At 40.7% G+C, this 27463-nt stretch overlaps 1 protein-coding gene across 3 annotated transcripts in view; it reads left to right on the forward strand.

The window, feature by feature from the left end:
* The first annotated feature begins 1313 nt into the window (after window positions 1-1313).
* TMOD3 (tropomodulin 3) overlaps window positions 1314-27463 on the forward strand; it is a 75102-nt gene continuing 48952 nt past the window's right edge. The window contains exons 1-2 of one of the 3 annotated variants that reach the window (XM_079768189.1): window positions 1314-3217; window positions 11579-11632. The gene's annotated coding sequence lies outside the window, so the exon portion shown is untranslated. The remainder of the gene's footprint in view (window positions 3218-11578; window positions 11633-27463) is intronic. The other 2 variants (XM_079768188.1, XM_079768187.1) reach the window with 2 other exon arrangements.

The raw sequence follows: 27463 nt of genomic DNA on the forward strand, positions 1-27463 counted from the left end.
AGCCAAAGAAGTAAGGAAAGGGGAGAAAGACTGGGTAAAGTGACCAGAGAAGGCCTTTTAAAAGTGACATGTGAGCAAAATATTAAAATGAAGACATGAGCCATGAGTATTTGGGAAGAAAGGCATTCTCCTGTGTAGTGAAAAAACCTTGAGGCAGAATAAATACATTTGGTAGGATTTGAGAAACATCAGGGAGGCCAGTGTGGCTGGAGCAGAGTGAGAGAGTGGGGTAGGAAATAAAATAGTCATGCAAGGATTTTATTCAAAATATAATGGGAAGCCATGAGTGGATTAGAGCAGGAGGGTAACATGATCTGATTTGTTTTAAAAAGACCATTCTAGCCCTGGCTGGTGTGGCTCAGTAGTTGAGCGTCAACCTATGAACCCGGAGGTTGCGGTTTGATTCCCAGTCAGGGCACATGCCAGAGTTGCAGGTTCAATCCCCAGTAGGGGGTGTGCAAGAGGCAGCCAATTGATGTTTCTCTGTCTCATTGATGTTTCTCTTCCTCTCGCTCTCTCTTTTTAAAATATATTTTTATTGATTTCAGAGAGGAAGGGAGAGGGAGAGAAAGATAGAAACATCAATGATGAGAGAGAATCATTTATCAGCTGCCTCCTGCACGCCCCCTCCTGGGGATGGAGCCTGTAACCCCCGCATGTGCCCTGATCTGGAATCAAAATGCAACCTTATGGTTCGTAGGTCGTTATTCTTTTTGTTTTTTGTTTTTTGTTAATCCTCCCCTGAGGATATTTTTCCATTGATTTTTAGAGAGAGTGGAAGAGAGAGGGAAAGACAGAGAGAAACATCAATGTGAGAGAGACACATAGATTGGTTGCCTCCTGCATGAGCCCTGACGAAGGCCTGGGCCAGGGAGGAGCCAGCAACATAGGTTCGTGTCCGTGTCCTTGACCGGAATTGAACCCGGGACGCTTTAGTCTGCAGGCATACCCTATATCCACTGAACCAAACCGGCTAGGGCAATATAGGTCATTATTCTTAACATCGCTGTCCATATGTGGTATTGAATATACATGGGTTTAGGAAATTCATGTTTGTAAGCCTTGTGATTACAATATAACATTTATTTGAAGGAAGAAAAAAAATCAAGCACCAAATAACATTATTTTAGAAAAAGGAACTAAAATAAAATTCAAATATTTGTTAGGAAAAACTAAATATAAGTAACTAAAGGAAACTATATATTTAATGTATGCCTAAGCCCCATATTGGAAGGTCAGGAAGGAACTATGTATATTAATTCAATCAGACAATGAATTGAAAGCATTTCTGCCTAAAAAGCAAAGCAAAATGAGCCATATTGCAGAGGAGAGTCTTTCTTAAAATAAATCATATCTGATGGCCACGGTCCTCTGCTTGTTCAGGAATTCCATTTTATCAGTTTCCCTTGGAGTGATGGCCCAGAGGTGTAGCAGGAATTCATGGGAGACTTGCTGGTAAGCAAGAGTACCTCTATATTAACTTCTAATGAAAAATAGAGCTATCAAATGAACCCAGATATTAATTTCATCCAGAGTACCGTTTCCCTAGACTGTGGTAGAGAAATTTTTTTCATGTAATTAGGACATGATCACAGATTATTTTACATTAAAGCATTTGATGAGGTTTAGGAGACACGTCGATCTGATTAACAGTGGAAAGCATGCTAGTATGTGAGTCAGAATACCTGTGCTTTATTTCTAGATCTCCAATTACTAGCTGTGTGATCTTGTGCAAATTACTTAAATTGTCTGGCTCTTAGTTTTTTCATCTGTAGATGTGGAAAGAAGATACTAACACTTTTTTGGGGGTTATTTTGAGGATTGGATAAATATTGTAAGTGAAGTGCTGGCACACTGCCTGGTGTGGATTAAGTACTCAATAAATATTTGTTGAACCTGAACTCTGTAGGAAGTTGCTCTCAGAAAGTTATCTCCAAGAATATTTGAGAGTGATTCACACTAAGATGCAATAAATAGTAAGATGCAATAGCCACACAATTTATTGTTGATGGTCTTCTAAGAGTATTTGCAATTTTAGGAGGGGGTTTTTCTTAAAAATGCCAAATCATCAGTTATCTTTATTGCTGGGATTAGTGGGTACCAGTTGCATGAAATTCCAAGGTGTTTACCTAGGCTACTCCCTGCTCTGAGTGGAAGAAGTAGATGCCAGAAGAGGTTTAGCCATTAGTCGGTTCCCACACTGGGTGTAGCTGGAATGTACCTCACCGAGGCATTTCAGTCCTCTTCATGGCTACATTTTTGAAAGATGTGTATCAAAGCTGAGCATTACTCCTAGGAATGGTTTACTCCTGAAGAGGAGGCCAGAAAAATTCCCAGCGACTGACTAAATAAATGAATGGAAAGCCATCGCTGTTCCCTCTCCTCAGAGCCATGCACAAAAGACAGCCATCCACTGTCCTCTGAAATATTCCCACTCTCTTCGTTCTGCCCCCCAGACTACCCATCTGTCCCAGTCCCCTCCTTTGATCAGCGCTCTCCCACGTTAGCCCAACTCCACCTCTCAGTGTAGAGCTTGAAGCAGAAATGGGAGGAAGGAATGGGGCCCGAAACTGCTATCGCTGTGACATCATCCCTGATTGCAGGCCTAAAGAAATCACTAGGGTCACTACGCCCTTGAGATGACATCCTCTTGATTTAAAACCCTCTAGTGCCGTAGCTTTAGTTTGCTTACTTATCAATTTATCATAACAAGTTCAAAGGACTCGATGCCCTGTCTCGCATCAACTACTCCAAGGGTACACACAATACAAGCCGTGCCATGCGTGCTCTTTAGTAAAAGTCAAAGTAAGTAGGAAATCTATACCAATGAGCCTCTAGCTGCTGCTCAAAGCTCCAGAGGGTCGAGGTTAAATATTTCCACGAGTAGAGAGCGTCGTTCCAGGCTGGAGGCAGGCTTGGTATCCGCAGCTGCTTCCAATGTCTTGCAGATTGTAAAGCCCGGGTTCTGCGCTTCTCCCTGTACGCTAGAACTACAACTCCCAAGGTGCCCTGCGGCCGGGGAGTGCGCAGGCGCATGGGTGACGGAGGGGGAACCAGCCTCACAGACAGCGCGGTCGAGTTGGGGGTGCTACTGGCGGGCGGATCCGGCAACTCCCTGGGAGGCGGACATAGGCAGACGGGCGGGTGCTGGGAACCGAGCTGCGGCGGTCCTCGCGGGTCTGTGAAGGAGTCGGTGGCCCCAGCAGGCGCCAGTCAGGTAAGTCCAGCGGGTGCTTTCCAGGAAGTCCGTCTGCGGGCGCGGGCAGGGAGTCGCACCGGCCATGGTGGCTGAGGAGGGAGAGGTTGCTGCTCTTCCAGCCGCCGGCCTGGGTCTTCTTCCCCACGGGTCCCTCTCAGGGAGCAGGGGACGCTGAGGGCTGCTTTGGGGTGACCGGGCCCGGGTGGGGGCCCTGGGGCGCGCTGGGTGGCGCCTGCGGTGGAGGCGCGCGAACCTTGAGCTGATGAATCACTTGGGGGCCCGGCCTCCCCGGGTTCGGGACCGGCCCCCTCCCCACCCCTCCCCTCCTGCCGCTGCCCGCGGCGCCCGCCCGGCCGCCCGCCCGCCTGCCTCCTCCACCCCACCCAGGCGTAGCTCGGGGGACGATCATCTTAAAAGGGTTTCTCACCAGTACTCCTTCAAAGGCTTCTGCTGGTTGAAAGTTGGAAAGGGAAAAAAAAAAAAAAAAAAAACACCTTAGGGCACACCCTTTTTTAAAATTAAAATCTGGCTTGTCTTGCATTCGCCGGTTTGATCTCTGCTCCGTCTTAGAATAAATTCCTGGCTCCCCTGTAGCACAGCTGGATCCGGCTGCGAAGTCGCTTATGTATTGGTTTCTTTTGAGGACGTTGTGCTTTCGCCTATGGAGGTTGGTGTGTTTCCTCTGCAGGCCTGCATTCTGATTATAAACAAACGAGAAACAGTCGCAGGGTTTTGCTTTTTTTGTTTTGTTTTATGTTTAGTTAAGAATCGCGTTTCCCACTTGCCCTTGGCTTCTCTTAAAACCAAAAGTCATCTGGTAATGAACACTGCAGTAAAGCTTATCGCAGGAGGTCATACTTGAACAGGAAATAAGCCTGTGAGATTTTAAATTAGTTATGTGCGGTCTCTCTTGGCTTGTAACATTTTCATGCAGCTCATGTTTCTTTTTCTGAGAATCCTTTAGATGATTTTTTGGCAAATTAAATTGATTAAGTAATTGGTCTGTCAAAAAATAATAAGCTCAGAAAAATAGGTTTGTCCAGCCTCATTTACTTGTGCTAGTCTCTTCTTCCTAGTCCCAGGCACCTTTTTACCCTATCACTTCTTTAAGAGCCCCTAATTTTATTATAAATACTTAGAATCTCCTTTCTAACACATTCCTATGAAAGGAACAAAAAGGGAATGAAAATGTCAGATCCAGTATGTTCTAATTCTCAGCTTGCTTAATTTTTTTTTTTTAATATGTTCTATTGATTTCAGAGAGGAAGGGAGAGGAAGAGAGAAACATCATTGATGAGAGACAGTCATGGATCGGCTGCCTCCTGCACGCCCCCTAGTGGGGATCGAGCCTGCGACCCAGGCATGTGCCTTTGACCGGAATCCAACCCGGGACCCTTCAGTCCCCAGGCTGACGCTCTGTCCACTGAGCCAAACCGGCCAGGGCTCAGCTTGCTTACTTTTACTTTTGAACCTCTCAGGACTTCCAGCTTGCTCATCTTTAAAATGAGGTTGTTGGACCAGATGACCCTAAGATTATTCCAGCCCTAAACATGTCTGATTTTTAAAAATTCATGATTTTATTTATTCAGGAAACATGGCCCACAGGTGTCATTCCAAACCGTGTGGTAGGCATGAATGCACAAAAATGAGTTCTGGAGGCTGTTACTTACCTGCTCAATTTCCTTTAATCATATTTTTATGACTAATTCCAAAATTTTGTCATAAACCCTTCAGGCACTATTACTACTCTGTAATTAGCTTCACCTAAAGTTAAGACGTAAAGTCAAACTCCATTACAGTGATTGGTTTTACTCTAATCAGACACTTTTCTAGTCTCAAAACACATGCTCCCTACAACACAAAGGACTTGAATGGTGTAGGGTGGTGCTTCTCAAACATTAACATGCATAAATCATCCAGGATCTTGTAGGTTTGAAGTGGGGCCCCAGAACTTGCATGTCAGACCACACTGAACATCAAGGGTTGGGAGATATTTTAAGGTGTTCATAGTGACAGTTTAAAGATAGTGATCAGCGTTTGAGAGTTAACCCAAGAACCAAGAGGTTGCTGGTTCCATCCCCCTCAGGGCACATGCTGGGGTTGTCGGCTCCATTCCCAGTAGGGGGCGTGCAGGAGGCGGCCTATCGATGAAGTTACTTTCCCATTGATGTTTCTACCTCTCTGTCACTCTCCCTTCTCACTCTAAAAATCAATAAGAACATATTTTTTTAAAAGAAATAAAGATAGGAGCTGATAGCTGTGATATTAGATGCATAGTAATTGCTTTTTCCAACTCTCAGTTTTTAAAAATAATCCTATTCGCTTTAACAAAAGTAATTGTTTTCACAAGTTTTTTTCTACTCTCCTTCCCTTCTTTCTCTGCAGAATCCTCAGTGTTTTCTCCTCTCTCATCCTCTTCCACCTTCAACTGTTTTCATTCACATTAATTCAGTCATTCACTGGTTCAACATGTGTCTTTCCCCATCTTGTACAAAGCGCTGTCTTAGGCTCATGGCGAATACAGACATTAAGACATGGTTTTTGTCTGGGAACTACTCTCTTTGAGATGAGGCATGTGTACTTGGTTCATAGTTCAGAGCGCTGTAAGAGCCATCTGTGGGGAATAAAAACATGCGGTAGGAGTTCAGAGGGAGAGATCTTTTACAGTTGTGGGGATGGGAAACAAATGAAGTCATCTTTTTTCCACTCACTGGTCATCTCTGTCTTCCCAGGCTATACTCTGTATACTGTGTGAGTTTATATGCCATATCTACAATAGAACACAGTATAATTTTGTCAATTTATTTACTTGGAACCTGAGGTGAGCTTGGTATATACGACAATTGATTAGATCTGAGTAAAATCATAGGAAGAGTGAGAGGTGGTGGGGATAAAAATATACCTGGATAGAGGGAGGGGAAAGATGAAGAGAAAGGAAGACAGAGGAGGACCCAGTAAAATAGGAGGAAAGATCTCAGTAGGTTTTCAGGAGTCAGTCTGATGTACACTGCTCTTGCTATTTAGGCTGTATTATCAACTTTTAAAGATCAAATTAGCTGGCAGTCTTCATTCTTTTCAGTTCCCCTTAAATTTAAAAATTATGGCTCTTAATTAAAATAATTGAAGAGAGCATTATTCTCTAGGGCTGTTATAGTGGCTAAAGCACTATTGTCTTTCTGTCATCAACCTTTCTTGCTGACATTTGATTTACATGCCTTATTCTCATTCAGTTTTATCTCAAGCCTCTAAAATCACAACTATAACATTGTATTGAGAGGAAAATGATCTAGAAAAACAGAAAATTCTACTGGCCTTGTAACAGTCCATTTGGTACACATATTGAAATACTAAAAAATCAAACTTGATTTGCTGTTTATGAAAAATTAACATGAACACATATACTTATATCTACCTACCCATACATGTCTGTAATCCATTAGATTGTTTATAATAATGAACGAATAGAGATGTGAATAATCCAAAGTGGCACAAAATTGAAAATGTATGTGTAGTAATGTAGATTTCATTTGAAACATTCCTAACCTATGCCTTGAAGCAGATTCCTATTTTGTATGTTTTATGAGGTATAATTAACATTCAGTAAGATGTGCATATCTTTGTTTTAATATATTTTTATTGATTTAAGAGAGGAAGGAAGTGGGGGAGAGATAGGAACATCAATGATGAGAGAGAATCGTTGACTGGCTGCCTGGGCAACCCCGGGCATTTGCCTTGACTCGGAATGAACCGTGATAGGTCGATGCTCAATCACTGAGCCACACCGGACAGGCAATATGAGCATATCTTGAGTGTCTAGTTCAAGGAGTTCTGATAATTTTATACAATGTAACTTTACCAAGACAAATTAGAAAACATTTCTATCACCATGGAAAGTTCCCTCATCTCCCTTTCCAGCCATTTCCTTCACCCACCCTTCTCCAAAGGCAACCACTTTGATTCCACATTTCTAACACCATAGATTTGTTTTGCCTAGTCATAGACTTCACAAAAATGGAATCGTACAGTAGTATGTGCTTTTTTGTGTCTGGCTTCTTTCATGTAACGATGTTTTTGAGATTTATCTGTGTTATGTATCTGTGGTTTTGTTTTTGTTTTTTTATCACATCAGTGTGAGAGAGGAACATCAATTGGTTGTCAACCGTACTCACCCTGACCTGGGATCGAATCCCAGCCTAGGCATGTGTCCTGACTGGGAATTGAACCGGAAACCTGTTCATGTATGGGACGACACTCCAACCCATTGAGCAGGGTTGTTTTGTGTGTGTTTTTCTCCACATTTTTAATGTCACCAATTTTTAGTGTTTTCAGCCTTTTTTACTTTAGCCACACTAGAAGATGTAAAATGTACCTCATTATGGTTTTAATTTGCCTATTCTGGACATTTCATATAAATGAAATCATACAATATGTAGTCTTTTGTGACTATCTCTCACTCTTACACATTTAACAGTTCATTTTGAGAATCACTGAAATACAAAGTTCCTTCAGAGATGTGTACACTTTTTTACCTGTGAAGATATACCCTCCCGCAGTACATATACTCCAACACCTATATGCACTCACTAAAGAGGGAACACAAACACACCAAGACAAACTTACAAACTGAGGTAACTGATGCACAGAGATAACCCTTTACAATTAAACAGTTTCATATCGGGGTATATCTAAGCACTGATATCACTACAGGTACCTACACGTGAACACAATTCCTGAAGTGTGTGGGAGAAAATGAGGGCTAGAGTGAAGGAGAGCATGATGCCAAGTTAAATTTATTTAAAGTGTTTTCTGGTGTTTAAGGCAATTCTTAGTGCCTTTAGTTAAGTTTTTTAAACAGTAGCAATTGTCGAATAGGATATATTTAATATGTATATAGTTATGTATATAGACTTGTAGGTATTTCCTTAGCCTATTGTATAGAGCAAGCCTTTTGAGCAGGGTATTATTAATCATAATTATAGAGTAAGGGATTTGCATGTGGAAATTATAACCAACAAAATATTTTGATTCCCTGGGTGTGGGGTTATCATTTTAATGAGGAATTGTTAAAGAATATTTACTTGATATATGCATACCAGTGAAAAAAAAGGAGGCCCTTCAAGTATATACATTATAAATCTGACATCTATTCTGGCAGCCCTTACCCTAGGTTAAACATAGCAAGCTTTGATGTAATACCAAGATTTATTTTTGTTCATGGGGGATTCAAATTAATGTTCTTAAATGACTGCTCTTTTTTCTTTTTTTCTTCTCTTTATTGTGGCCACTGGGGTCTTATGGCAGGAGGATGGAAGTGGGATTGGGGTGGGGAGGTGGGTAAGAAAGCTTGATTTGATTGGGAAATATCAGTAAGTATGTGATTATTTGAAAGTCAAGGCCCCTACCCACCCACCCCCTCTGTTTTTCTTCAGTTTGTCCCTAAGATTTACAATTTCTTAGAGAAAATCACAGAACTATGCACAAAAATGGACCACAACACATTTGCACATTTTCACCGCTGCAAGGCCTTTGGTGCAGCTCGGCCATTTTGTTAGTCATCAGCACACCCTCTACACCTCCCTCTAGTTTCCTGAGCCCCCATTATTCCTCCTTGTGTCATGTCCTACATACCTGACACATAGGACAACATCTTAAGTTTCCTCTCCACCAGAGAATATCTCTTGTCACTGCATTCAGCCCCTTAACCTTCCCTCCTGCCATATCCTCTTTTCTTCCTTTCTTTTTTCCAGTGCCACAACCTTAGTTCTGGTCTATACCTTCTTTTGAGTAGGATACCTCTTCAAAGAAATGTTGTTTGAACTGGTTGCTGAAAGATGTGAAAGGATTCGAACATGAGAAAAAGGGGGAAGGGTTACTGTGTATCAGGGCCGTGGTTGGCAAACTGCGGCTCGCAAGCCACATGCAGCTCTTTGGCCCCTTGAGTGTGGCTCTTCCACAAAATACCACGGCCTGGGCGAGTCTATTTTGAAGAAGTGGCGTGAGAAGAAGTTTAAGTTTAAAAAATTGGGCTCTCAAAAGAAATTTCAATTGTTGTATTGTTGATATTTGGCTCTGTTGACTAATGAGTTTGCCGACCACTGTATCAGGGTAATGAACTGTGTGATGTGAGGGCTGGAGGCAGAAACGCATGGAGCTGTATTTACTTCCTTGGATTTGATACCGGGTGTGTGAGAATCACTCCTTCCCCTTCACTTCCTCTCCTTTCCCTGGCTCCCTTCCCATGTACTTTGATCTGTTTGCTTAGTATATACTTCTCCCCACCTCTATCTAGCTAAATTTATCCTTCCTGACCACCCACAGTCATCTCTGATTCTGTAGCACTGATTTCAGTACCATTTTTTGACAGTTAATTATATATTGCCTTGATTTTTTTTTTTTTTTTTTAAGCTTTAGGTGCCTGTCTCGTTTTCCCAAATAGAGTATTAGTCAAGGTTTTTAGGTCTCAGGAAACACAAACCCACTTAAGCTAGCCTATTAGAAGGGAAGCCGCCCTAACCGGTTTGGCTCAGTGAGGGTCCCAGGTTCGATTCCGATCAAGAGCATGCACCTTGGTTGCGGGCACATACCCAGTAGGGAGTGTGCAGGAGGCAGCTGATCGATGTTTTTCTCTCATTGATGTTTCTAACTCTCTATCCCTCTCCCTTCCTCTCTGTAAAAAATCAATAAAATATATTTTAAAAAAAAAGAAGAAGGGAAGCCACTTAAGCTAGCCTGCTACAAGGGATGGTGTCAGGGCTTGGCAGTTGCAGTAAGGTGATGGAGGCCCCTGAAATGAACCATAGCTGGAACCCAGAGCAGGCACTGGGAAAGTCCCTGCCCTCCTTCCTCCGTCTTTGTCTTGTGTGGACTCTCTTCACCTTCTTCCTGTGCCTCTCAGCTCCCTTCTAGAACGTTAATTTGATTATCTTGATTACTGAATTTTTGTTGCCCTGTCCAATGTTGCACCTGAGGCAAGTGCCCCATCTCCCCGACCCTAGCCCTAGCCCTGCTCCATTCTCTCCTTTTACAGACTGGCTTTCTCATGGCTTCTGCTCTCCCCCTTAGTAGCTTCAGCTTAACTGTGACTTTGGCTTGCTGTAATGCTGCCTCCAGACCGCATGATAAATGATCTCTCAACTGAGGTTTTATTTCCAGCTTTCTAGATTCCTGGAGAATTGAATTTTTTTCTATCTTGCTTGGGTTGGGGGTAACCCTGTACCAAACATCTGTGAGGGAGGGGGCATTGTTATGTGGTTGCTTAGGCTGTATACTTCACAGGGCCTGCAGTAAGGGTGGTCCCAGACAAGGGGATTTAGGGTTGGTCATCCCCAAACATGCTTACTTGGGTACTGGAGATCAGGTATCTTCTTTGTAGCTGTACTGCAGTTAGCAGATTAACAGCTAAAAAGTAGGCGTGTTTCTTATTTAGTATTGTTTATTGCTATGACTCTCTGACCATTTGACCATTAGGGTTAACTTTTGGGCATAATAGGCTAATCAGAGCCATACACACACACACACACACACACATATTTTTTAATCCTCACCCAATAGGCTAATCAGAGCCATACACACACACACACACATATTTTTTAATCCTCACCCAAGGACATGCCCCTCATTGATTTTGAGAGAGAGAGAGAGAGAGAGAGAGAGAGAGAGAGAGAGAGAGAGAGAGAGAACATTGATTGGCTGCCTCCCGAACACACCTCAACCAGAGATCGAACTCGAAACTCGGGTACATGTCCTGACCAGAATTGAACCCACAACCCCTTGGTGTATGGGATAATGCCAATAAATTATTAAAATTCGTTTTATCATAATTTGAAAAGTTTATAATTTTGAAGCTAATCAAATATATTTTGAACATATTTTTCTAGTTCAGAAAGACTGGGGATGTATGATATTGATAATCAGTTAAACGAAGAGTGATAATAGGTCTTTTAAGTGCCTGCCCTCAAAACCCTCATAACTTATAGAGAAGATAGATATTTATCCAATTGATTATAATATGGTGAGATAAATGTTAATGGAGGTGTGGGCAAAATGACTTAACACCTCTCTTCTACTGTTTGTGTACATTCATCTCTCACTTATTTTGCATTCTCATTTTTAGTCTTACCTCTCTCACCCAATCTCTATAATTAATTGTCTATGATATGGATCACATTATAGTAATATCTCATTTACCTAGCATGCACTAAGGTAGTATTCCTTAAAAATGAAGTTTGAAGATAATTAACAATGATTTTATTAGCTAATATTTTTTAACACTTGCTCTGTGTTAAGAACGGTTCTAAGGGATTTATATGTATTAATTCACTTAATGAATTAATGTATTAGCTCTATGAGAAAGGTATTATTATTATTCTCATTTTACAGGTGGGAAAACAGAGGAACAAAAAATAGTTCATCTTACCCAAGATTACAAAGCCAGTAAGAAATTGAAATCTTTTTAAAAAGCTATTTTAAAATGTAGCATAACACTTTTTCTGGTCTTTTTTAAAGGAGTCATCCAAACTTAATTTAACCAATCTGATTTGGAGGCTATAGAATTTAGAATTCATTGTGTGCATTGACATTATTCTCTGCTGTTGAATTGTCTTTTGAGGTGGTTGTAGTTTATAGGTTATTGGTAATTGCTTTAAATAGTCTCACACTTTTTGTGTTTTAGTTACTTTATAGTTTTTTCTCCTACTGTTGCTTTTTGTCAGTTACTGTCACTTCAGTAATTTGCTTCTGTTAAAATGTAGTAACAAAGGTAATAATGTGGTGGAAAGTATTTTATAGGGGCAGTGTAATATAAATAGCATGAATTTTAGGTTCAGGTTCAAATTCACATCTACTGTTGAGATTTTATATATCCTGATCAGGCTCTATCCCCTCTGAGTCTCAGTTTTTTAATCTATAAAATGAGGATAGTTATATTTTGCAGTTTTTATGAAGAGACATATATGATAAAGTACTTTGCATATAACAGGTATACAAATAAAATTTTATTCCTTTATTTTTCTCTTCATTATATTGGAATATAGCATATGGCCTCTTTGTTAATCTGAGAAACTCAAGTAAATGAAAGAAATAGGTTTCTAAGATGTAAGATATGTACACTTTTATTCTGTCATCCTATCTAATAAAGAGGGAATATGCAAATTGACGATCACACTATCACCAGGCTGACAGCACCCAGTCCCCTCAGCCCCGCCAGAGTCCCACAGTCCTTTTAGCCCAGCCAGCAGGAGGGGGGGGGGGTCAGGCAGCCAGGTGCACAGTGCAGCTGGACCCGCCCTCAGCACCCCCAGCTGCCCAGGGCTGCCCGAGGCTCAGGTACCCAGGGCCGGCCAAGGCTTGCGCTACCAGCAGTGGCAGCAGCAGAGGTGTGATAGGGGTGTTGCCTTCCCCTGATCGCCGGGTCACCTCCTGCCCGAGGGCTCCCGGACTGTGAGAGGGGGCAGGCCGGGCTGAGGGACACCCCTCCCCGCCCCTACTCCAGTGCATGAATTTTCATGCACCAGGCCTCTAGTGTAGAAATAATAGTTTACAGTTGGTGTCATGACTGTTAATTTTAGAACTATTATCCTGAACTCCTGTTTTGGGTCCATATACTATAGACTCAGCAACCTCCTCTCCTTCTCTGCATTAAATTAAGTTGCCTTTTACTTCTGTTTGGCTCTCCTGATTTCCCTTGTTTATTATTAAAGGAAAAATGTCCTTTAGCCTTTTTTAAAAGATCCTGTGCCAAAGCACATCTTATGACCTTGGGGTTAGTAAACCAAGCTTCTTGGCCAAGAGTAATGATTTCTCAGACTTCCCTTCTTTCATTAGTTCTGCTTTTTCAGCTGTCACATCTTAAATATTGTTTTTCTTTCTGCCTCCAACCCTGCCATTTCCCAGAAACTATCTCCACGAGCAGTATGGTTCTCATTATTTCCGTAGTTTTATGTATTTGGATTTTATTTATGTGTATATGTATTTGGTAGGGTTTTTTTTTTACATGCAATAAACCTTAATATTTCAAGAAAAATGATCTTAAATATAATGTTACATGAAATAAACATTAATATCTCAAGAAAAATGATTTTAAATATGATAATGTTACATAAAAATAAACACCGATTATTCAAGAAAAATTATCTTACATATATTACATGCAATAAACATTAATATTTCAAGAATAAAAGGATTTTAAATATAATAATATTACCAAAACTGTACTAACATAGTATGATATCACAAAAGTTGTAGGAAATATCAAAAGTCTGCAAATAACAGGATTACTTCTACTATATTCTATTATGTTTTTTCCCCCTCTGGCTCTATATTTGTTCATCAGTTTATGTTGTTCATTATATTCCACAAATGAGTGAGGTCATAGGATACTTATCTTTCTCCAACTGGGTTATTTTGCTTAGCATGATGCTTTTAAAGTCTATTTTGTCGGATATGAGTATTGCTACTCCAGATTTTTCTTTTTTCTTTTCCATTTGCATGGAAAAATTTTTTTTTCTATCCCTTCACTTTCATCCTATGTGTGTCTTTTGTTTTGAGGTGGGTCTCTTGTAGACAGCATATAGTTGGGTCATGTTTTTGTATCCATTCAGCTACCCTACACCTTTTGATTAGAGCATTTACTGGTAATCCATTTACATTTAGGGTTATTATTGAGAGGTCCTTATTTATAGCCATTTTAATTCTGTATGGCTAGGTTTCTCTCTCTGTTTCTTCTTCTCAGCAATCCCTTACAGCAATCCCTTTAGCATTTCTTGTAATGCTGGCTTGATGATGATGAACTCCTTTAGTCTTTTTTTTAATCTTTTTTATTTGACTGTCTATTTTGAATGATAGCCTTGCTGGATATAGTAATCTTGGTCTCAGATCCTTGCTTTCCATATCCTTGAGTACTTCATGGCATTCCTTTCTGGCCTGTAGAGTTTCTGATGAGAAATGAGGTGTCAGCCTTATGGGAACTCCTTTGTAGGTAACAGTTTTCTCTTGCTGCCTTTAAGATTCTCTCTTTGTCCACTGGGGCGTTGAGGGCTTACCCTCAGGGGTGGGAATGGCTGGCAGGGGTCCATGGGGGGAAAGGAGACATATGTAAAACTTTAGACAATATAAGTAAGTAAGTAAACAAACAAATAAATAAAATAAATGATTCTCTCTTTGTCTTTAATTTTTGGCATTTTAATTATGATGTGTCTGGGTGTGGGTCTGTTTGAGTTCTTGTTTGGGGTTCTCTGTGCCTCCTGAACTTGTGTGACTTTTTCCTTTATCAGGTTAGGGAAGTTTTCTACCATTATTTCTTCAAACACCTTCTCTATTTCTTTCCCCCTTTCTGCCTCTTCTTGCACACCTACTATTCTAATATTGTTACGTTTCATATTGTCCCACGGCTCCCTTAAGCTGTCCTCCTGTTTTTTAATTGTTTTTTCTTTTTGGTTCTCTGATTGAGTGATATTTTCAACTCTGTTTTCCAATTCACTGATTCAATCCTTAGCTTTCCCTAATCTGCTGTGTATTCCTTCCAATGTGTTCTTTATTTGTGTTGTGTCATTCTTTATCCCAGACTGTTCTTTTTTCCTAGTTACTATGTCTTTTTTCATATTGTTGAGCATTTTAAAGATTATTACTCTGAACTCTTTCAGATAAATTTCTTATCTCTGCTTCATTTATCTCTTCTTCTGGAGAATTCGATAGTTCTTTCATTTGGGGGTTGTCTGTTTCCTCATTTTTGTTGTCTGTTTGGGTTTGTGACTATGTTTTAGGTAGATCCTTTATACCTCTCAATCTCTAGTGCAAGACAGTGTTAAAGGTTGTTTCTGACTAATTGGATCAGGCAAAGACTCAAAGCCTCCAGAGACTGCCTCTATCTACAGACTAATAGGATTCCGACTTGAATTGCCCCCAGGCAATTATCCTCAGGTGTGGCGAGAGTTTTTTTCAACAGGGTGGAGCAGTTGCTTCTGCCTGGAGGCTAGTTGTTACTTTTAATCACTTAAGTGGCCTCAGGGCAAGGTGTTTTCCAATAGGGTGTGTTGACTGTCTTCCCCCTAGGCAAGGCGGATGTCTATGTGGGAAAGATGTCCTCTGCTGTGTGAGGGAATAGCTCAGCCCAGGAAACTTGGGGTGTCTGCCTTCTGAGCTCTATCCCCCAAGTCCCCAGTCCTGGGTTCTATTCTTATAAGTACTGCACGCTAACCGATTGCGCCACTGGAGCTCCGGGGTTCTACTCTTACAGCTCCAGTCCACTTCACCCTCCCTCTGCCAGAGCACAAGGTGGGTGGCTCCACAGGGAATTTTTGTGCGTTGGCCCTTTAAGAGGGTGTCCAAACTTTCAGCTGCCACTCCCTGGCAGACAGCACCCCACTGCTTTTCACAGCTAGATGTTATGTGGGTACCCTCCTTCAGTTTGGTGCTCTCTGCTGGGGAGCCCAGCTTCGGGATTAGATCCCAGAATCTCAGTGGCACCCCCCACAGCTGAGATAACTCTCTGGGACTTCGGTTGCCGTCTGTGGGTGCCCCACCAGCCCTTTCGAGCCTCCGCCCCTCCTACCAGTCTCTATTCGGTCTCCACCTTTGGTATCAGGGTTCTCTCCTGTTAGTTTTCCATTGATTATTCAGGAAGCCTTTCCGTATTTCAGTTGTAATCCCAGCTTGTTCCTGGGAGCATGTTCAAGCAGTATCCTCCTACTCTGCCACCATTTTTAATCTCCTGTATTTGGTAGTTTTCATTGTCATTTGTAGTGAGCCTATCTTAATTTGAAAAAATTCAGGTTTTGTACCAGAGGTTTTATACCTTGTCTTGAAAAACTCCAATAAAAACTTGTGAATACTCTCTCCTTACTGGACTATTGTTGGATGCTTCACCACACACAAATACTCCAGCTCAAATCACCAAAGTTTTGTGTGTGTTTTTTAAACAATTTTATTAAGTTATAATTTACATATCATAAAATTCATCATTTTAAGTGTACAATTCAGTAATACCAAATAACTTTTCCTATCAAAAACTTCAGTAGTCTCTTTGGTCTATAAGAGGATACTCATCTTGCCTTTTTTCCTTTTGTTTCCAAGATCACTTATGGTGGATTGGTGGGTTATGTGTATACTAGTGGCCCGGTGCACGGATCATGTACATTGAAAGGAAAATAATGAGAAGAAATATTTTAACATTTAATATTGGATTTTGTATTCCACGTGGTCCATGTACCATATTTTGTATTCCACGTGGTTCATGTACCATATTTGATTTTACAATTTGAAAAAGTTGAGGACACTGGTCTTCATTCAGAATTTCTGCCTTAACTATATGGTCAATGTCATGTTCTGTTTGTAGTTTGGATTCACTATCTAATATCAATAATATGTGAGTGTGAGGCAGTCTGTGTTTCTGAAATTTGATGACATGAATTTTAGCTGTAACTTTGCCAAATAAATCAAATTTACATAATAATTTAAAAGAGAATTCAGCTTAATATTAAAAACCCTGGCTACCAAGTAAGGTCTGTTTTCAACTTTTTGCCAGCGTTGTAAATTATTTGTAATATCTGCCTATTTTGGGTTGCACCTCATGGTTATGAATAAATCGGGCTTGCCATACTTTGTTATAATTGCCATAGCATCCTGATATCACTGCTGCATATTTCTGGGACTACTCTCAAAAGATGATGGAAGTATTACCATTTTTACCAATCGGCACATTGTGATTTTCAGAGCTAGATGTGAGATAATCCATCAAACCACTATATTTTTCAACTCTCAACTAAGATTGGTTTGCTTTAATGAAATTTATCCCATTGGCTTCTATTTTTTAATACGAATCGACAATATACTGTTGAGTTAATTTTCTTGCATTTAAAATAGGATTGAATGTGTCCTGGACAGAAAGATGAAATCCATAATACTGTATTTGTGTGACTCGTGTCCTTACATTTTGTCTGGTATTATTGATTACACTGTCGTCTCTGAGTCTTAATGCAATATCCGTCCCCTAGCCTTTTTCACCATGTGGAAAAAGAATAGCATACGTCATTGCATCTAATGCAGGAAACAGGATACTGATTTGTTTCATTTTAGTGGCATTCAGATTATTGGATCTGGTTTACAATGAATGAGCAGGTCCCTTTCAAAAGGAGGTTCTCCATCTTTCTTTCTAAATATGACGGCAACTTCGGTTACACGGGGATAATTATATCTACCCAGATCACTATTACAATTATATTTAATTGCCATTGTTACTTCCGTAGGGGCAATGCCTTTTGCTGCTGTTTCAGATTGGGCTTCCTTTTCTACCTCATGTAGCATCTTGTATGATTTTCTTAATTCGTTTATTTCATGCATGAGGTTGTTGATGTTGATCATGAGTCTTTCTGAGCAACCTTGGTTTTCTGACATTGCTAATCTTTTACTCGTCGCTTCAGCTCTGTATAAAATGTAGAGTTGAGCAAACTTCCAAGAAACACCATCTGAAGGATGTAAAGTTCCAGTATGGTGATAAACTTGACTGTGTGTTCTAAAACAGTGTGGCCCATATCCTGATGGTGAAGCAATATTTGTACTCATTGAAGCAAAAGCAAAAGAACTATTTATGGAACGAATATTTTCCATAAAATTTTTACTGTCAGAATCTTAGTTTATCATTAATTTTTTAAAATATGCTGGGTATTCTGGAAAATTTATATCATTTGGACAAACTTTACTTTTGCTGCAACATTGAGTAAATTTTCCATCAGATAGTTTTGCATAGGAGAAATTTACTGATAGGCAAAATTGACATGTAAAAGTCATTCCACCACAACTGTGTTCAGTAATTGCATCCTCATTTACTTCATTTTTGCTGTGAAGGCAGTTCCTACCAGTTTTGGTAGTACTTGTTGATAACAGTTTTTCAGACATATTCTGTCGACAACACCGCTTTTTTTTTTCCCGGCTGCAGAGGTACTTTGTGCCAATAGTTGGTCTTCAGACATATTCTGTCAACGATGCCAGCTTCTTTCAGCTACAGAGATACAATTGGGGCCAGCCAGCCAGAGAGGGACCACGGGAGATTGGCCTGCCTGAAGGGACTGCAGGAGGGCTTCAGAGCGCGTCCGGCCCCATCTTGCCCTGGCAGCCCCAGCTTATGCCCCCAGCCTCACAGCCCCGCCTGGCACCCTACCTTGGCCTGGTGCTGCCCGCTCACCTACTCCATCATCCCGCCGTGGTCCCGCTCTCATTGGGGCCCATTGGGGCCGGCAGTGCCTCCACTGCTCCCTGTTGCCAGCGCTGTGTTGCCGACGCCTGCCATGTTCTGTGCTGCCCCCTGGTGGTCAGCACACATCATAGCGAGCGAGCAAACTCCTGTCTCCTGGTCAAACTCCTCAGGGGACAATTTGCATATTAGGCTTTTATACCGTGTATATATAGATTGCTTCTGGCTGCCACGTGATTATTTACAAGTACCTCGTCTCTTGGTTATTGCTTCAGTTATTCATTCTGCATATGATAGTACCTCTTTAAAAATGAGGTTCTCTACAGTTGTGACACAAGGTTCAGGTGGTGGGGCAGTGCCATTTTCTTTTTCTATTTTTTTCTTTTTTTCTTTTTTTTTTTTTTCAGAGAGGAAGGAAGAGGGGGAAAATAGAAACATCAAAGATCATAGAGAATCATTGATTGGCTGCCTCCTGCACCACTATCCACTACTGAGGATCGATCCTCCAACCCAGGCATGTGCCCAGACTGGGAATCGAACCGTAACCTTCTGGTTCATAGGTTGATGCTCAAACACTGAGCCACACCAGCTGGGCTGGTGCCATTTTCTTGAAGAATGGCTCCCCTCTGCCCAATTGACTGAGGGAACTCATTCTCTCTTTAGGTATTCTCCTCCTGGTGAGAATTACATCCCAACTCCAGGGCATACTAAATTTCTTTGATCAGTTCTACATTCCCCACTTTCCAAGTGAAACATCCAGACACATTATGCAAATTGTAGACAGGTACCTCTTCAAACATAACTGCTTTTCTGTTTTAGTCTGAAAACAAAGCATGGTATGTACCTAGATCCCTGAAATTGTTTAGAGTGAAACCAGTGGTATGCCTAAAAGTCACAAGTGTGCTGCTTCTCTGAGATTGTGTATGAAATGCCTTCACTATATAGGAGTGACGCATTGTCCATTGAGGACCAGTCAGACTAGCTAGGGTATCAGACACCTGAATCAAGTATTGGGGCAAAATGGTATGGTGCACCCTGAGCATTGTTAACCTTCAGAGTAGAAAAGAGAGTAATTAATGGGTTGGAGGAGCTAGGAAAGGCTTTGGAGAGAATGAATTTGAGCTAGTCTTTGAAGGATGTGTAGAGTTTGGATAGGATGGAGAGGTGAAATTTGGGGATAGAGTAGGGTGGATTGTTGAAGAGAAGTGCACACCATTGTGGGAAGAAAATGAGGCCAAGGCGTAAAGCTGAAATTAGGATATTTGTGAGACCCTGAGGAAAGCCAGGCTGATTAGAGCAGAGGGTTCCTAGTAATTGTTATTGAAAGTAAGAAGATGGAGTTTTATCAGGATCGCCTGAGAAACAGTCACAATACAAAAACACCTAACAAGAAAAATTTCTAAACAAAGGAATAAAATGTGAAAGCACTGCTTGAGGAAGCAGTCAGGTGACTATGATCAAGATCTTTAGAGCCGGAAAACAGGAGCTTAGAGTCAGGCAAAGAGTTTGTTTGTCCGTGGGAGAGAGAGCCTGATAAAGCATTGTTTTTGTTTCCTCTCTTTATGAAACTCCAGAAATTTTACTAGTTACTGGAACTGGTCCAGAGAAGGGGTGGGGTTCACAGACAAGAGGCTTTGAAGGCCTGCTCAGAACATCAGAAAAATTAGTTATTTCTCTTGATGGTTACTTAGGGAAAAGGAAAATATAATAATAAACTCAGGTACAAGGATCCAATATTTTTTTAAATCATCAGAATCCAAAGAGGGACAGAATTTTAATTATATAGAGACTTTGGTCCCAAGCTGTGGAACTTGGGAGAATATGTAATTATATATCACTTTAAATGATTTTTGCTATTTGTTTCATAGATTGTTAGTCTTTTTTCTTAATGTTCTGAAATTCTTTTTTTTTAACCAAATAGTTCTTTATTAGCTCAAAGCTACTTTAGTGTAACAATTTATTCCCAAATTACTCTACCTCTGAACAACTAAAACTCAATGATCAATTAATCCCCGTTAGTCTAATGAACACACAAAATGTACCTCTAACATTGCACTGTAACTTCCCCCACCAAACAAAACAGGAAGAGTGGTTATGTTTAGCTGAGTTAGTCTGTCATGCAGCATTTTCATTATATTCTTTTGTTCTTTTAATTTATCTTTATTGTTTAAAGTATTACAGATGTCGTCCTTCCTCCCCCTCCCCCCCCCCCCATTGACTCCCTCCACCCTAGCCTTCAGCACACTATTGTGTGTGTCCATGGGTTATGCATATATGCATATAAGTTGTTTGGTTAATCTCTCCTCACCCACCTACCCACCCTTGCCTTTCCTCCAAGATTCATCAGTTGCTCCATGCTCTGTGTCTCTGGATCTATTTTGTTCATCAGTTTATTTTATTGAGATCATGTGATACTTGTCTTTCTCTGACTGGCTTATTTCGCTTAGTATAGTACTCTCCAGGAATAGTTTGAGGAGGATAGGTGTTAGCTGTTCTTTGAAGGTTTGGTAAAACTCCGCTGTCCGGACCAGGGAGTTTTTTTTATTGCTTCAGATTCATCAGCTGTTATTAGCCTATTAAGGTTTTCTGATTCTTCCTGGTTCAGTTTTGGAAGATTGTATTTTTCTAGGAATTTGTCCATTTCGTCCACATTGTCCAGCTTGTTGGCATATAGTTCAGTTGTTCATGGTATTTTCTTACAATTCTTTGTATTTCTGTGGTGTCTGGTGTTCATCTCTTTTGTTTCTGATTTTATTTGGGTCCTCTCTGTTTCTTGATGAGTCTGGTTAAAGGTTCATCAATCTTGTTTATTTTTTCAAAGAATCAGCTTTGGTTTTATTGATCTTTTATATTGTTTGGTTGTGTTTGTTTTTTTGAGGTAGGTCTGTAGTGCTATAAACTTCCTTCTCAGGACTACTTTCGCTGTGTCCCAGAGATTTGGAGTTGTTGTGTGTTCATTTTCATTTGTTTCCAGGAAATTTTTTATTTCTTCCTTGATCTCATTGATAACCCAATCATTGTTTAATAACATGCTACTGAGCCTCCATGTGTTTTAATGTTTTGGGGTGTTTTTACTGTAGTTGATTTCTAATTTCATTCCACTGTGATCTGAGAAGGTGCTTGATATGAGTTCATCTTCTTGAACTTGTAGAGTCTTGTTTTGTGCCGTAACATGTGGTCTATCTTTGAGAATGACCCATGAGCACTTGAGAAGAATGTATATTCTGTAACTTTGGGATGAAATACTCTGTAAATGTCAATGAAATCCATCTGATCTAGTGTGTCATTTAGAGTCACTGTTTCCTTGTTGAATTTTGGTCTGGAAGATCTAGCCAGTGAAGTCAGTGGGATGTTAAACTCCCCTACTATGACTGTATTGCTATTGATTTCTCTTAAAATCCTCCAGAATTTTTCTTTTATATATTTAGGTGCTCCTATATTGGCTGCATATATGTTTACAAGGATTATATCCTCTTCTTGGATTGATCCTTGTAGTATTATGTAGTGACCTTTGTTGTCTCTTGTGATGGCCTTCATTTTGAAGTCTATTTTGTCAGATATGAGTATTGCTATCCAGCTTTTTTTCCTTTTTCATTGCTTGGAAAATTTTTCCCATCCCTTCACTCTCATCCTGTGTGAGTCTTTTGTTTTGAGATAGGTCTCTTGTAGACAGCATATATTTGGGTCATGTTTTCTTACCAATTTAGCTACCCTTAAGTCTTTTTTTTCTTTTAATATATGTTTGTTGATTTCAAAGAAGAAGGGAGAGGGAGAAATAGAACATCAATGAGAGAGAATCATTGGTTGGCTGCCTCTTGCATGCCCCCCACTGGGGATCAAGCCCACAGCCCGGGCATGTGCCCTGACCAGGAATTGAACCATGACCTCCTGGTTCATAGATCAATGCTCAATCACTGAGCCATGCTATCCAGGCTACCCTATATCTTTTGATTGGACCATTTAATCAATTTACATTTAAGGTTATTATTGATAGGTACTTATTTATTGCCATTTTAATACTTTATGTCTATGTTTCTCTCTATATGTATTTCTTGGTCCCTTTAACATTTCTTATAATGCTGGTTTGGTGGTGATAAACTCCTTTAACCTTTTTTTTGTCTGGGAAGCTCTTTATTTCATCATCTATTTTGAATGATAGCCTTGTTAGATAGAGTAGTCTTGGATTCAGTCCCTTGCTTTTCATTACCTTGAATACTTCATGCCATTCCCTTCTCACCTGTAGAATTTCTGATGAGAAATCAGCTGACAGCCTTATGGGAGCTCGTTTATAGGTAACAAATTGCTTTTCTCTTGCTGCCTTTAAGATTCTCTGTCTTTAATTTTTGGCATTTAATTATGTTTCTGGGTGTGGGCCTGTTTGGGTTCTTCTTGCTTGGGGCTCTCTTTCCCTCCTGTACTTGTATGACTTTTCCTTTACTAGATTAGGGAAGTTTTCTGCCTTTAGTTCTTCAAACAGGTTCTCTATCCCTTGCTCAGTTTCTTCACCTTCTAGTACTTGTATGATGGGGATATTGATACATTTCATGTTGTCCCACAGCTTCCTTAAACTGTCCTCCTGTTTTTTAATTATTTTTTCTTTTTGGTTCTCTGATTGATTTTTTTTTTTTACCCTGTCTTCTAATTTGCTGATCTGATCCTTGGCTTCCTGTAATCTGAGGTTTATACCTTTCACTGTACTCTTTATTACTGCTATGTCATTCCTCATTTCTGGCTGCTCGTTTTTCAGTTTCTATATCTTTTCTCATGCTGTTGGGCATTCTTGTAATCATTATTCTGAACTCTATATCTGATAAGTTGCTTATCTCCATTTCATTTATTTCTTCTTCTAGAGAATTCTCTCATTCTTTCAATTGGGGTTTATTTATTATTATTATTATTATTATTATTATTATTATTATTATTTGTCTCCCCATTTTGGCTGCCTGTTTGGGTTTGTTTCTGTGTATTAGATAGATCTGCTACGACTCCCATTCTTTTTGGAGGGTCTCTGGTGCAGGACAATGTCACACAGTTTGTGACTGGCCCTCAGTACCCTGTTTGGAGCTATCAGCAATCCACAGCTTGTGGCTCCCTCTGTTGGGGTTGGGTGCATTTGGTCAGGACCAAGATGTGCACAAAGGTCTGCTTTTCCTAGCCCAGGGTCCAGAAGCAGATCAGGCAAAGCACCCAGAGATCTGCCTCTGCCTGCAGGCTGATTGTTATTCTCAGTCTCTTAATGAGTCTCAGGCTATGTACCACAGCAAGGTCTGAACTCCACAAGGTGGGGCAAGAGGTTTTCCAACAAGATGGGGCAATTGCCCCACCCTCAGGCAAAAGCTGCCTGGATAGTTAAGGTCTGCCTGAGAAAGGTGTCCTCTGCAGTATGGGGAAATTACTCAGCACAGGAATCCAGGTGATTGCTCTCTAAGCTCTATCCCCAGAGCCTCCTTCCCTGGATTCTCCTCACAGAGCTCTACTACACTCTGCCCTCCCTCTGCTGGAGCCCAAAGTGAGTGGTTGCACACGAAATTATGTGCATTGATCCTTTAAGAGGGTGCCCGCATTTCCAGCTGTGTCTCCCTGGCAGACAGCAACCCCACTGCTTTTCACAGCCAATGTTATGTGGTCACCTTTCTCATTTCTGGTGCTCTGGACTGGGAATTCCAGCTTGGGGTTTAGACCCCTGAGTTCTCAGTGGTAACCCCTCACAGCTGAGATATCCCTCAGGAATTTTAGAGAACTTTTATTAAAGCTCAGGAAAGTGAAACAAGGAAGGGCCTAGGGCAGTGGTTGGCAAACTCATTAGCCAACAGAGCCAAATATCAACAGTACAACGATTGAAATTTCTTTTGAGAGCCCAATTTTTTAAACTTAAACTTCTTCTAACGCCACTTCTTCAAAATAGACTCTCCCAGGCCGTGGTATTTTGTGGAAGAGCCACACTCAAGGGGCCAAAGAGCCGCATGTGGCTCGCGAGAGAGACTAGGTGGGGAAATGAGCCTAGGCTGAACTGCTTTGGCTCACTAAGAATTAAAAGAAAAGGGGGCCTTGGGGACAGGTTCAGGGAGTTTGCCCAGTACAAACTGCCACTGCCCATAGCTGCCCCAGTTGCAAGTCTTGTGAGGTCCCTAGAGTTTAGGAGATGCAAGCCTGTGGGGGAAGAAAAGGAGGAAGGGAAAGGTGCCGGTGTGCTCCTGGGAGGGAGAGTGTGTGCTGGAACCTTTGTTTTGAGGGTTTTAAAGGCTAGAGGATAGGGTCCTGATGCCCATGGATATAAAAAGAAGGTGGAGAAATAGAAGAGACATCCCAATGATGGATTTTTTTTAGTGAACCACTCAGGCTGGATTCTAATGACGGAGGGTGGCAGGAGAGGGTCCGAGGAGGAATTAAATTTACTTCAACTATATGCCCAGCTTTTCTGGTTACCATTTTTGTAAATTGAGAGGGTAAGTGTTTCAAAAGGAAATAGAAAAAATTAAGTTAAATTTAACATCAAATCTACAATTGATTATTACAGTCTCTGTGCCTTGTTTGTGCCATATTTTTGATCTTGTGATCTCTTAAATTCCAGTTTGAGAAACGTTTATAAAGTAGGGGATCTAGAACAAGAATCTATTCTATGCAGCTCTGGCCAGGTAGCTCAGAGCGTCATCCCGATATGCCAAGGTTGCGGATTGGATTCCCAGTTAGGGCACATAAAATAATCAACTAATAAGTGCATAAATAGGTGGAGCAACAAATCTCTCTCTCTCTCTCTCTCTCTCTCTCTCTCTCTCTCTCAAAAGCAATCAGCAAAAACAAATTATTTTTAAAAAAGAATCTGTTGTATGCAATTTTCTCAAATTCTTTTCTTCTGATTCTCGTGGTTCCTTTCCTCTCCCTCCAGTCCAATGCCTCCCCTACCCCCGAACAGTACATTAAATGAAAGAGGCACTTAATAGAGGTATATGTATATTGATTTGAAGGTAGGGAAATTGGTAAGGTTGAAAAAGGAGAGTTTTTCAGAATTAAGGAAAAAAATCTTGTCTGAAGCCCGGGAAATTCACAAGGGATGAAACTGAGGAAAGATGTTAGCATTTTACCTTTTGTTCACTGCATAACTTCAATTTGCTTTTAGCATGGTTTCTTTTAGACATAGCCTAGTTTATTTTAGGATTTTGTATATAGTCCAATGCTTACTAACTTGGTGGATTAAGAAAATTCTTGCAAGAGGAAGAATGAGTCATAGCAATACTCCCTTTGGGAGAGAAAGAAAGAAAACCCTCAGATTAGTCTCTCCATTATATACTTGGAATGGATTCATCATTTTGATTGATGGCTGAGCACTGATAAGCTTTTCTTGCAAGCCACCTCATATCATATTTGGTTTTGTCCATCATATGACTGGTAGAAGGCTTTTTTAGGTTAACCGGCAGAGATAAAGAGTTCTGTAACCTTATTACCCCGAGAGACTCATTCATATGATGTTATTTCTATTTTAATATTTTTTTGTTTGTAACAACTTTTAGAAAAGCTTCAGCATTTTTCAATCCACCCAATCTGTTAAACAAATAACTCACCCACTCAAAAAAAAAAAAAGAAGAAGAAAAGGAGAATGAGACTATAAAACATTTGGTACTGAGAAACTGGGTAAGTTAAGGGTGTGGCTCTTGTGGCATTTGTCTTTGGTATGCACAGACTGGGTTCCCCTCAGACCTTGCCTTGCAACTCCACCAAGAAGAATGAAGAGAGAAGTGGGCTAGGACTAGGAGCTGCTTTGAGCCAGAAAAGGAAATGGGTTACTCACATGAGGGCCACAAAGTCTCTTAGTAGAGTCTTGTTGAAAGAGTATTTTTGAAGAGGTCTGAGCCATGTGTTACCTGTTTTCTTGTAATAGTCACAGAAATGATCTAGCTGCTTTCTACTTAAAGGTTGCTCTCAGTAACCTGCTTCCAATGAAATCTCTTCTTTGTTTTGTCCCTAACAAGATTTTCTGGGCTGCCCTCAGACTTCATACTTTATTTTCTTACCTTTGGGAATATATGGATCTCATTTTTTAAAAATTCAAGCCTGGCCGATGTGGCTCAGTGGTTCAGCATCGACCTATGAACCAGGAAAGAGGTCACGGTTCAATTCCCAGATCAGCCCAAGTTATAGGCTCGATCCCCAGTGAGGGGTGTGCAGGAGGCAGCTGATCAATGATTCTCTCTCATCATTGATGTTTCTATCTCTCCCTCTCCCTTCCTCTCTGAAATCAATAAAAATATATTTTTTAAAAATTTAAGATGATGTCAGTAGTAATGGCAAGAAAGACAGGACTGCTTAGCTAATCTCATACTTGGGTTGATTAGTTTCCATGAAACTTTTACACAGACTAATCAACCACATTTTCTCAAATTTCATGTGCAAAGCAACTACCTCACTCAGATGTACCCATATTTGGGCCAATCATAACATCCCAAGAACGCTACAAAAATCTTTATTTAATGTGCTGCCCTTGAGGCTTCATTGTACAGAAGAGTCAGTGAACAAAACAAAAGGATAGATTTAGCATCCAATTTATTTCCTTTAAAAAAAAGTCTTTATAAAAGTAAAGATAAAGATTACTTTTATTACTATAAAAGTAATATACATTATTATATACAACTAAAGTAAAATGTTTTTCATTTTTTAGGAGTTAAATACTGTGTAATAGTGCTTTGGATGTGGTGACACAAAGTACATTTTTTGTTATAATTAGTGTTATCTAGAATCATCTATATAATAAAGAGGGAGTATGCTCATTGGTCTTAACGATGTCACAGTCACGACCAGTCTGTGTGCACACAGGAGCTGGTGGGCGGGAATGGGGGTGGGGACTTGCACCCCCGGGACATGAGGCTGCCGCAGGGGGTGGCCCCCCTGGTGGAGGTGTGCACAGGCCCACGGCGCCGCCCAGCCCGGAGGGGGGGCGTCAGGACAGCGGCGGGGCCTCGGCAGAGAGCTCTCAGTACTCCTGTGCTGGGGTCTGAAGGCGTGGAGAGGAAGGGAGAGCAGTTAGGCAGTTAGGGGGATCAGGCCAGGAGGGGAGAGCAGTTAGGGGGATCAGGCCAGCAGGGGAG

This window comes from Cnephaeus nilssonii, assembly GCF_951640355.1.
Source record: "Cnephaeus nilssonii genome assembly, chromosome: 4".
In the NCBI taxonomy this organism is placed as follows: domain Eukaryota; kingdom Metazoa; phylum Chordata; class Mammalia; order Chiroptera; family Vespertilionidae; genus Cnephaeus; species Cnephaeus nilssonii.